General features: G+C 34.8%; 1 long non-coding RNA gene across 1 annotated transcript; it reads right to left on the bottom strand.

Moving 5' to 3' along the window:
* Positions 1-9,500: 9,500 nt before the first annotated feature.
* LOC148783589 (uncharacterized) lies at positions 9,501-11,149 on the bottom strand. Its single transcript, XR_016045360.1, has 2 exons — positions 10,969-11,149; positions 9,501-10,230 (listed from the first exon to the last, which is right to left on the bottom strand). It is a non-coding gene; the product is annotated as an uncharacterized LOC148783589 (long non-coding RNA).
* Positions 11,150-11,527: the final 378 nt, after the last annotated feature.

Below are 11,527 nucleotides of genomic sequence, written 5' to 3'. Positions count from 1 at the left end.
TAGGATTATCTTGTGGCTGAAAGACATGGATTATTTTCATGTAGATATTCACAGGTTCTAAGGACTCATTTCTTTAATTGTCCCACCATTTTACGGCTATTTCCCTGTGAAATTCTGGGATATAAATTTCAGAGGCCTTCTCAACATAAAAAGCTGAACAACTCCATGGTGATGAGCTTTTTTGAATCAGTTTTTTAACAAGTAAGTATTGAATCTCCTTTTTACAGATTTCTAAAAACCTACCATTCATTTGAATAGGCCTTGCTTTGGTTGGAATTTTTTTTTGCTCATTAAAATCTTGTTCATAAGGGAGTTCTACAATGTGGTTTTCTATCCCAAAAGGCATTAGGAATGTCAGCGCAAATTTCAGATCCTGCTGATATAGCTTCGATATACTTCAAAAACCATATGCACCCAAATAAAGGAGAAAAGTGCCAAGAATTTTATGAAGCTATCCTTATGGAAAAATGATCAGCGACAATAGTTCACCACTATAAAAACAATAACAACAAAATTGCATATTCAAAATTCCAGATACATAAGATCATTTCCTATAGAGATTGGGGGCTCGATCCGTTAAAGCCAAGGATATTAAATACCAAAGGGTTTCAAATTAAAACCTACAATTACTTTGAATATATTAAAGCATGGGATGAAGTGTTTGCCTATCAGAACGCGAAAACCTCGCATAGTTGGTATGTTCAGTTCAACTTAACTGACTTTACAGAATTCCCTAACTTGTTTAAAAACTGGTTTTTTCTATGGGGATCATGTGAACAAATTCTTTCTGAAAAAATAAAAATATCCCAGAGAACTCTAAATACAACAAACGTTGTTTAAAAAGAAACTACCATCTTTATTTTATGACTTTATACCAAGTCCCTTGGATCATTAAATGGACATAAAATATTACCGAAGATGACATGGATAGATGAGATTATATCTTAGAACTTCACAGGCAAATAACCATAAAATGGTGGAACAATTATACGAACGAGTCCTTAGAACCTAAGAATATCTATATGAAAATAATCGCTACCTTTTAGCCACATGATAATCCTAAAATGGGGATAACTGAATATGTTACAATTATGCAGCAACAAAATCCTAGATTAACTAAAGCAGAGCTTAAAATGAAGCTGTTACTAGCCCTAGAAGAAGATGATAAAGATGACAAAATGTCTACATCAACCAAAATTGAAGATGAAGAAGAGGATTATAGTCCTCTGAATGGAGACGATTGTGAAGGAATTACTTTTCTTCCAAAAATAGAAACATAAAGAAAATGCTTTTTTAAAGGGGACGGTGAGACTCCCAATTGCTCAAGACACGAATCCCATAACAAGTGGTTGATACTCATCTAGATGGCTGACATCAAGAATATTACTATTCATCTTTCATTGTAGCTAACGGTTGACATAAATACCTTTCTACTGTAGTGTCAGTGCGTCTGTACAATAATTCACTTTTCTGCTGTAGTGTCTGTGCGTCCGTGCAATAATTCAACGGATTCCAAAATCTTACTTTGAAGTCCAACCTTCAGTCTATAAATAGGGGAAGCCTCTCTCATAAGAGGCATCGTCAGTTAGAGAGTGCTTTGTGCTTTGAGATTTAGAGTGCGCTTTGTGCTTTGAAAGTTAGAGTGTGCTTGTTGCTTTGAGTGTAAAAGTGTGCTTGTATATCTGGTGGTATATCACATAGCCGTGCATCTTGCCATCTGTGTATCTTACCCTTAATGTAAGTTTGTTTTACTTTGTAATTAGATTTGTCTTATGTTTTTACTATGTTGTATTATTCTTCCTTTAAGTTACCTATTTCTGTTAATTCATTATCTGTGTATATCCTGCTCCACTGTATTTGGTATCAAAAAGTTTGTAATTAATTAACATTTTGCTACCATCGGTGGGGTTTAAAACTTGGGTAGTTTTGCTGAAATATTTGGTGGGCACCAAACCTTCATTAATACAAATCAGATCGGTGCCAGAATCAATCATAGCAGTAGTTTGAAAACTGTATTCCTTTTGTACTGCTATTTTTACTATTGTGGACCATCGTTGGGCTATTACCTTATCCATGAGGTTTATGTGTTCAAAACTCTGGATTTTGGCTTTTCTAATCATGTTACACTCATCATCACCTTCCTCGTTATCTAAAACTTTGGGAGTGTATCTTCAACTTCAAGTGGTTGATGATCATGGTGATAATCATTTATCAAATTATTAAATTCGATTTCATTGTTAATATATTTTTCTCTATCAGGAGTAATAGTGGTTAATTCTAAAATTTGAACCCTAGCTTTTAAGGTTATCAGTTCGTTTCGAACTTCATTAATTTCATGTTTTCACTCAAGGGTAGAAGGTTCCCTATCAGCCTGGGTTCTGTTTTGAACTCTTAAGAATATCTTGAAAACTATACTCCTCTTTTGTTGGAATGAGGGAGGGTTTAGAAGGATTCTAAACTATAGTGGTAGGCTTAGAAGGATTTGTGGCCATGTTGATATATTGCACTAATGCTTCTTTTTTAGCCTCAGGGTAACTAATTTTATCAATTAGATTGATAATCAGGCTTTCTTCTTTTGTAAGAGTATTTAAGCTTAAATCATTCATATCTATGATGGTTTTGTAAAAGTTACAATGACATGAGTTATCAGTTTCATTATCATCCTCTGAATCAGAATTTCAAATAATAAATTCTTCATCGTTAATTTCTCCAATTAGTATTTCTTCTTTCGAGTTACTAGAAATATCAAAATTATCTTCTTTTATTAGGAGAATATCAAAAATTTGTTTTTTAATATCATCATCTATTTCAAGTGCATTTATCTTTTTCTTAACTCTACACTTATTTTTGTAATGTCATACCTTCCCACAATTATAACTGACAAGTAGTTTCTTTTTCCCTTTGTGTTTGAAGGGGCTATTCATGAAAGGACGATCTTGGATGAGCCTTTTAGGAACTTTACTTTTCTTTTTCATGGGGGGGATTAAATCTAGATTTATGAGAATGTTTAATTTTATCTTTTGAAAGGGTGATGGTAAAGTATTATAACCAAATTGTTCACAAAAATCCCCTAATTCATTCTCACCAGTCATTTGTTACTTTTCTAATTGTCATTTAAGTTTAAGGTCTGTACATAGGGCTAGACCTTCGGCATATATTTCAGCAGACAATTCTCCTAAAGTATATTCGGAGAAGGGAATGAGCCCATTATGCTTATTCTTAAGTCTCTTTTTAACCTTTTCAGCAAATTGGTTGGGAAGTCCAAAAATTAATTTTTCTTTCTAATCATCAGCTTCACTGTCTTCATTGAAAGTAACCTAGAGAAGAACACATCTTTGTACTATTTAACGAATATTAGTTAATAAAGCTTCCGACCTTACTGCTAAAAGGGTAGTACTACCAACAAAGTGAAGTGTAATAGTATAAATGAGGGTATTTACTGCATCACCCTTGTTTTTTACAGTTTCAAGGACTTGTCCAAGCCCAACTTCCCTCTTAACAAGCCATTGTTTAGTAGCATTAAGGATCTGATCCCTAGCAGATTCATCCATATGAAAGTCCACCATCCACGAAGCCATCATGCAAAGCCACATATGATGGCTTTGGCAATTTCATGATCCTTATTTCCACTATGCTTACAAGCGGTGGCATACATAGTCATGTGTTTCATTAGGTCGAGGATTTGGTTTTCAGACATACCGTCTATGTTCCAATTAACAATAGATCTTCATGAGTAGGAGATAAAATTAGAAATAAGGTCTTCTTCCATTTGGAGATCTACACGAATGGATATAGGATAATACATCCTAGTTTGAGAAACTAAATTAGTTTTTTGTTTATAATCTATCCTGTTAACATCTAAGTTTTCTACTTTAAAAGCATTTTCTATTTGAGAAATGTCTTGGTTTGTATAAATTTGGTCTTTTTGTAAGACCTGTAATTCTCCAACAAGGGAAGGTTTTCCCTTATTAATATCTAATTTTGACAATCTCTTGACTAATTCATCAACTAGCTCTTTGTTATCGCCCTTTTTCTTCATTCTTTGCAGGTTGAACTTTCCTGTTTCTATATTCGGTGGAGGTTTGAATAAAACTGCTTCTTTATGGCTTTCCTCTCTTTTTTCTTGTTTAATAAGTATTAGACTATTGAGGGCATTTTCAATCCTGGTAGTTTGTTTTCCTATAGTTTGTAGGAATAGATTGGTGTAATTATTTTGTTCTATAATATGTGGTATTCCTTCAACCTTATCAGTTTCTTTGGGTCCTAATTTAAAGGGTGAGGCTCTAACTTCGAGTTTTTCTCTTTTTAACGGCAAACTAGTTTCAGGTGGGTGGATTGATTCTATTGTTTCACCTTTAATGGTATTGAAGGTCTGAAAATATTTCTCAGCTATATTTATCTTTAATTCTGGGACTTGAATTCCTTTTATTTTAAGAATATATTTAAGCCATCTAAAACATTTTACATTCTTTTTATGTTTTATTATGAAAGCACATGCATTCCCCTGGGACAAATTATAAGGGAAATATTTATATAAGGTGCCCTTCTTAAAAAGTAGAAGTAAGATGCACCTCTAAAATTTGCTTGGAGATATAGTTCCAATATCATAAATCATATGATGGCATTTAAAACTATTTTTACCCCAAGTTATGAAATTTTAAATGTCAAAACAGATAAAGATCAAGCAGATCTATAAACAATTGAAAATCTTGAAAACAGACGGTCAAGATAACTCATTACAAGATGCACTATTTTTAGGATTTTAAATTCTTTTTTTTTTCATATCGATACATCTAAAGATCGAGATGATCAATTTAAGGGTTTTCCAAAGTTGGAAAACTCTCTTCTAGACGATTTTTAAGATATGCTTTACTTCAATAGTATAAGGTTGCAACTTGATATAAACTTTTCCATTATACAAAGCCCCATAATCTGTTCCATAGATCTCAATAATGGGAAAGTAGGCTATTTTAGCAGCTTGTCCATCAAACCCCACAAGTTTCAACCTTAGGAAAGCAACCAAAACGAGAGAGAAGATGGAGTCTATTGATGATGTCATCGAGGGATCGGGGCCTCTCTTATGGTGAGTGGGCCTCATATGGATCCTGCTGTGGGGTTGTTTGGGTGTGTTGTGACACCAAAATCCCAAAAAAATGAAAAGAGCCTTCCCAAAGGTTTACATAGGGTTTGCCCATGGGAATGAGCTCTCAAAACTCAAGTCTACCTTAGGCGATCCAAAAGGGTCTGGAATCGAGGTACGACGCATGCTTGAAAGCCTTTGCATTCAAAATTCACAGCAGTTAGATCATCAAAGGCATCTCTACCCTTTTGGGCACCGATTAATGGAAAAAATAAGAACTGACATTCAAAACTTTATTATATCCTATACAAGTTTAAGGAGACTAAAGATGAGCTAGATTGAAAGGAAATAAACTCCAAATATGATTTATTCAAAATGCTTAGCAATTGGATGATTTGAGGTACCTAAACTATTTTGACTGTCGGTTAATTCCATAAAAGGCACTAGTTGTTAATACAAAACATGCAAGAAATCGTGCTCATATAAGTACAAATGTTCTTCGTGGACATAAAAAGAGCTCACATCACCTGGAAAGCCAATATCCTACACTTCCTAAAAGTTTAATGGCCCAAGGGATCAACTCCAGGAGGCTATGGGATTATGTGGATAAGATGAAAAACTCAAAAATTCAATCTAAATGAGTGTAATTCATAGATTAAGTTTTCACCACGGTCATGCAGAGTTATAAGCTTTGAAATATTTGAAAACTGGAGAAGCAAAGGATCCATTTAAGAAAAACTGTGATCTTATTTCAAGATTGCAACTCCAAACAGCTTGCAATTTAGTCATGATAATCCTCAGACTGTGAACATTCACTCTATGGGAAGGTGTAGATCAAAATAATAAAAAAATTGTAGCTCTCCAAGAAAAAAGTAGTGAGCTTGCCCTGTTTATTGAAGGCAAACTCCTAAGATGACTCTGAAGTGAGGGCATTCTTGACTGGTTCTTTTGATGGGCTTCAAGTGTACCTTGTCCTCAAAGGACTTAGGTATGAGTTAAGCTGAGGGGATGACACCATGACGATAGAAAATCCAGATGGCTTCGTGTCCACTTGTTGGATTTGAGGCTTATTGCCAGTTAGATTTTGCCTGCAAATTTATTGTTGTACAGCCCATCCTCGATATCAAATTACCCATCAAAATACATAGGGATTTTGAGTTGGAATATTGTAGAAGGGTGAATGTCAAATAGTTGAAAAATGATGTGTAATTTGAAAAATTTCCCTAATTAAAAAGTAAAGGAAAAAATAGAAATTCAATGAAAAGAAATAAATAAAGTAATTGGAAAAGAAAGGAACAAAGTAATAGGAATTAGATATAATGGAAGGAGTAAAATAATTTTTTTTAAAAAGTAAAGCAAAAAGAAAATAAACTGATGAATCAGACCTAAATGAATGGTTGTTGCAGACAACACGGTGGGAATACTCTTGAATTCGAGGTTGTTAGAGCAGATGCAGATCGATATCTACTATTTGATACAAGAATAACTGATCTAGGGTTCTTGAAGTTCACATCTAAGGTTCTTAGGGATAGGTCTAGGAATCCTAAGGGTTGGGATATTGATGTGGGGCTTAGGGATAACCTAGGGCTGGTTTAGGGCTTTGGGCTTAGGGCAGACTTAGGAATGATCTGGGACTTAAGGTTGACCTAGGTCTAGGTCGATGGTATACTGGACTTTCCTCTTCTTTTAAAAGTTTTTGGAGACCTCTCAGAGTGCTAGGAGCTCCCTTTATAGGGTCCCTTGAAGCATTAATGGAGACTTCTCAGAGTTCAAATAGTGCGTGAGAGTTTATTAATGCTCTAGTGGGTAAAGAAACCCTTATTTATAGAGTTCGGAGGCTAGGCATCTTAAGAATTGAAGGATGTTGGATTGGGATTCCAAATCTTAGTGGAAATATAAGAGAAAACGCATGGGGGAGGATTCTAACATTAAGCAAGTTGTATTTGCGAATGATCAAATGGTCATATTAGATATTGTTAGTATTTTCTCTATAACTTTCAAGTTGTATATTGGAATTGAGCGATTCTTAAATTATTGGAAATCTCTTTTGATTTCCTCTCATATAAATAAGGTTTGATAGGAAAATAAGTTGCTTTTTTCATGTTAAATCCTACAAGAATTTTTATAGTATTGGTCTAGGCTATTTTATTATAATAGGGGTGCTATTTTATTATTATGGGTAATTATGAGTTCTCCCTATAATGTGGGATAAAGAAGCTGCTTAAACCAAATCCCAAATACTGAGCCAAATCTCAGGTACCTTCAATCTCTAATTCTAATTCTGCAAGGAGCATTAGGAAGCAGTCAAGTGGATATTAAGGCATCTCAAAGGCCCGTTCAAAGTGTGTTTGAGTTATGGGAGAGATAAACATGTCTTACAGGTTTACATAAATACAAACATAGTTGGTGACCTAGACTTTAAGAAGTTAAACTTAGGACCTATTTAATGCTGCAAAGGAAGTTATACCATAACAATCTAAGCCATAGAAGTTTGTGGCATTGTCGAGTAGAAATAGGAGTGGGAAAGAGGTAAGGTGGCCTAGTGGACCCAACAGGTTGAACTGAAATGGTTATTGTTTGGACCTAGAAAATAGACTAATGGCTTGGCTCTAGGTCTACTTGACCTCGACCAAACCTAGGCAGGGTCCAGGTTTGGGTCCAACTTGGCCCCTTGGGGGTGTGGTGGGGTTGGGTCCAAGTAGAAGTAAATACTACTTGATCTGATCCAGTGTGTATATATATATATAAAAGGAAAAGATGAGATTAACCCACTAGCTCATATGAACATATTAGCCCAACGGCCCAGATTGAATCTGGACCGATCTGACGATCACAGATGTTCGATAGTACTTGAATTTTAGTTTTTTTTCTACAAATCCAAATCACTTGAAATTTTAGGTGCGTATTCTTCTCATCAAGGAGCACCTAATAAAAATATAAAAAAAATTATTTACAAAAAAATAAAATGACCAAAATACTCCCTGAAGACTATTTTAGTCAATTTATTTTATGTAAAATATTTTTTTGATATTTTTTGAAGATTCACCTATTTTTGATAAACACACACCTAAAATTTCAAGTGATTTAGATTTGTTAAAATTCAAACACTACCGGACATCCTTGTTCGTCAGAACAGCCCAGATTGAATATGGGCCGTTGGGCTCATACGTTCATATGAGCTAGTAAGCTAATCCTATCTTTTCCCATATATATATATATATATATATATATATATATATATATATATATATATATATATATATATATATATATATATATATATATATATATATATATATATAGAACTCTTCCCATCGGCTATAGGTAAAAATGAACAATGATTTTGCCTACCTTCACACCATCCAACTTTCATCGCACAGTCAATTGTCCGATAGTATTTCAATTTTCATTTTTGTTTTACTAATCAGAATGATTTGAAATTTAGAGCGTGTGTACATCTTAGTGAGTCACACATAATAAAAGTATGAAAAAAATAATTCACAAAATACAAATTGACTAAAATACCTCTATAAATTTTAGGAGGTATTTTGATCAATTTATATTTTTCGAATTATTTTTTTCATATTTTTATTAGGTGCACTCACTAATATGTACACACGCTCCAAATTTCAAGTAATTTGGATTTATAAAAAAATTTAAAAAAATTTGGTGACCATGCGATGAAGTTTTGACGATGATGAGGGTAGGCAAAATCACTGTTCATTTCACGTATAAGTAGAGGTCGCACATAGAATTAGAATTAAAAGCAAGGGAAAAGCTCATAAAGGCATTGATAGAAGTAATAAGAAAAGATCAGTATTAAAAAACTCGACCATTGTTTTTTTTTCTTTACTCGACCAAGTTACTGGACCAATGCATTGGCCGAGCCTGAGTGACCTTGAGTTCGTGGTCCTCCCCTTAGGAGGCTCCCCCACACTATACTACTTGGCCTAGTCTCCGTACAACTTGGGCAATTTGTACACTACTCGGGTGAATACTGCACAACTTGGCCATTTCTTCAAAAACTCCGCTGATTTGTTCCCTGTGCAGAAGAGGATTTTTCGAAGCCTTATCCATGGCTTTTGTAAGCCCATATATTTGATTTTGTTGGCTTTTTAGATCTGCGGAGCTCTCTTATTAGAGCTTTTTCAAGTGTGTTAATTGTCTATGGAATCTCCACTATTATGTTGAAGATTTTTTTTGTGAGAGAGGGTATATAAGACCCCCACCCTTTGGTGGATGGGAAATCACCCTCTCTGTCTCTCTCTGTGGCAGTCTCTCTATCTAGTGCACTCTTTTTCTTTCTCTAAAAATTTGTTGACTTCATTTTATTGTGCTTGAACGAAGTGCGATGTGAATCCATAAATCTGGTTTTAGTCTCAAATTTAACTTTTAGTTCAAAAATTTTAAAATATTGATCTCTTAAAAATCTATATATATTCTTCAACCTAAATAGGATGTACCCCAAGGAGGACAACTCAAGCATTTAAGCTAGTCTTCCAAAATAAAGATAAAAATAGAAAAACCAATTCTCCCAAACAAAAACAAAACAAAGAGGATTCGTACAATCTTTAACTCTTTCCTTGTCTGCTTAAATTCCCATGAGATAAACCCACATGCCCTCTTTAGGTGTATCAGACTTTTAATCCAACTCCTCCAATCCACTTGCGGCCTCCATTGGCTCTGGTGTCCATATTGACACACCGGCATTATGAAAAACAACTGGCAGCTGCTGCTGATGCCCCAATAACTGATCCCAAACAACAGATCCCGAACTTGGCATTGTATGAGCAGGATTTCGGGCTTGTTGGGCCCTAAAGAAGGCGATTTGACGATGAAGGTTTTTTTATCCTGTGCATCGCGGATCTGATCATTAAGCGTGAGGACAAACTGGTAGCAGCCAGAGACACGGTGGCTTAATCTTGCATAAAGCCTGAAATTTGATGTTGTTAATAATGGCCGCCTCGTCCTCAAACCTTTGATACCTTCTGAGGAGCTTTATTATGTTGTGGATGCCAAAAACACAGTGGACATTGTATAAGTCATACGTCTTGGGGAAGGGGGGGGAGAAGGGGCGCATGGGGCAGTGTGACGTGCATTTAATCCGCTGGTGATGGCAAGATGCGCATACCCGGCATGGCCTTCGACTCCTACGGATCAGCAACATTGAATCATGGATCACCAAACAACATTAGAAAGAGAGGAAGAGATTCTTTCCTATTTAAGACTCAGTTATTACGATGAGTTCTCGTAGGCATCGAACATGGATTCATTTATTTTAGAGACGCAAAGAGACTATGCAAAATCAAAGAGAGAGACAGGGAGAGATGAATTACGCCAAATTCTCAAAATCTAAAGAACATATCTCAGAATAAAAGGATTCATGTCTCTAACAGAGCACAAAAATAGAAAGATAAAACCAAAGAAAGTAAATCACAGACATAAAACAAAAGATGCAGAAATAATAAGGTAAACTATTTCAAAGAAAACTGGGATAAAGTAAGTGCCACAAAAAAGCACTGTTATGGTCTCCTAAAGTGACAGAGGGGGAAGAGATGGAGAGAAGAAGATGAAGAAGATAAAGAAACACTTTTTTCATATGTTATAGGAGATCGAGTGAATAAAAGAAAGATAGAAAATAGAAAAAATAAGATAAAATATTTCTCCAACAGAAAATAAGAAACAGGTTAGATCACCAAGTCATATTCATAGTTAAAAAGAAATTTAACGGAGTGGGGAGAAGCACAAAAATATCATTGAACCCGCTGCACTTATTTCTTGATAACATGAAAAAATAAAGGGAAAATAAGTACAGAAAGACCAGTCATAAAAGAAAAAAGAGAAGAAAATAAATAAAAGAAATCCAAGCAAAGTGAGTTTTTCTTTACTCATATTTGGCTGTTGCGATTTTAGGAGAGAAGATCATGTTGGGCAGGAGAGTAGCAGCACTTCCTTTCTCTATCTAGAGAGATGAAGAGAGACAAACTAGACTGTAATGGAAAGTATTGGGTTGGCCTATGAAGAGAAGGAAGCAAGCAATATTGCAAAGGATCCCAAGCTCCAAATACAAAAATTTAGAACTATGCAGTTTAATGGCTATATATAAATAAACTGCAAGTCTCTTACAAATTTATGGCCCAACCATTTTCTTCACCCCCCCCCCCCCCCCAAAGAAATAGAAAATAATTGTGACCAACATTGTGGTGGTTCTTTTATTATATATATAACGATAATATAATGGTGTAATATACACTTTCCTATCTTTTTACATGCAATATACACTTTTCTATCTTATTATATTCTCCTTTCAAACAGGAAAGAACAATATTGTCTACTGTGGCATTTTCAAAAATTATAGATTTGGAATTTTATTTTTATTACTCCCCTTCAAACTCGCTTGGGGAGGCATTTGAAGCCCGAGTTTGAAGCAACGATCGCAAAAAACAT

The sequence above is a fragment of the Amborella trichopoda genome, chromosome 1 (genome assembly GCF_054954075.1).
Source record: "Amborella trichopoda isolate Santa Cruz 75 chromosome 1, AtrichopodaSantaCruz75HAP2 v2.0, whole genome shotgun sequence".
In the NCBI taxonomy this organism is placed as follows: domain Eukaryota; kingdom Viridiplantae; phylum Streptophyta; class Magnoliopsida; order Amborellales; family Amborellaceae; genus Amborella; species Amborella trichopoda.
Note: the sequence above shows the minus strand (reverse complement) of the source record. Positions and strands in the feature narration are given on the sequence as shown.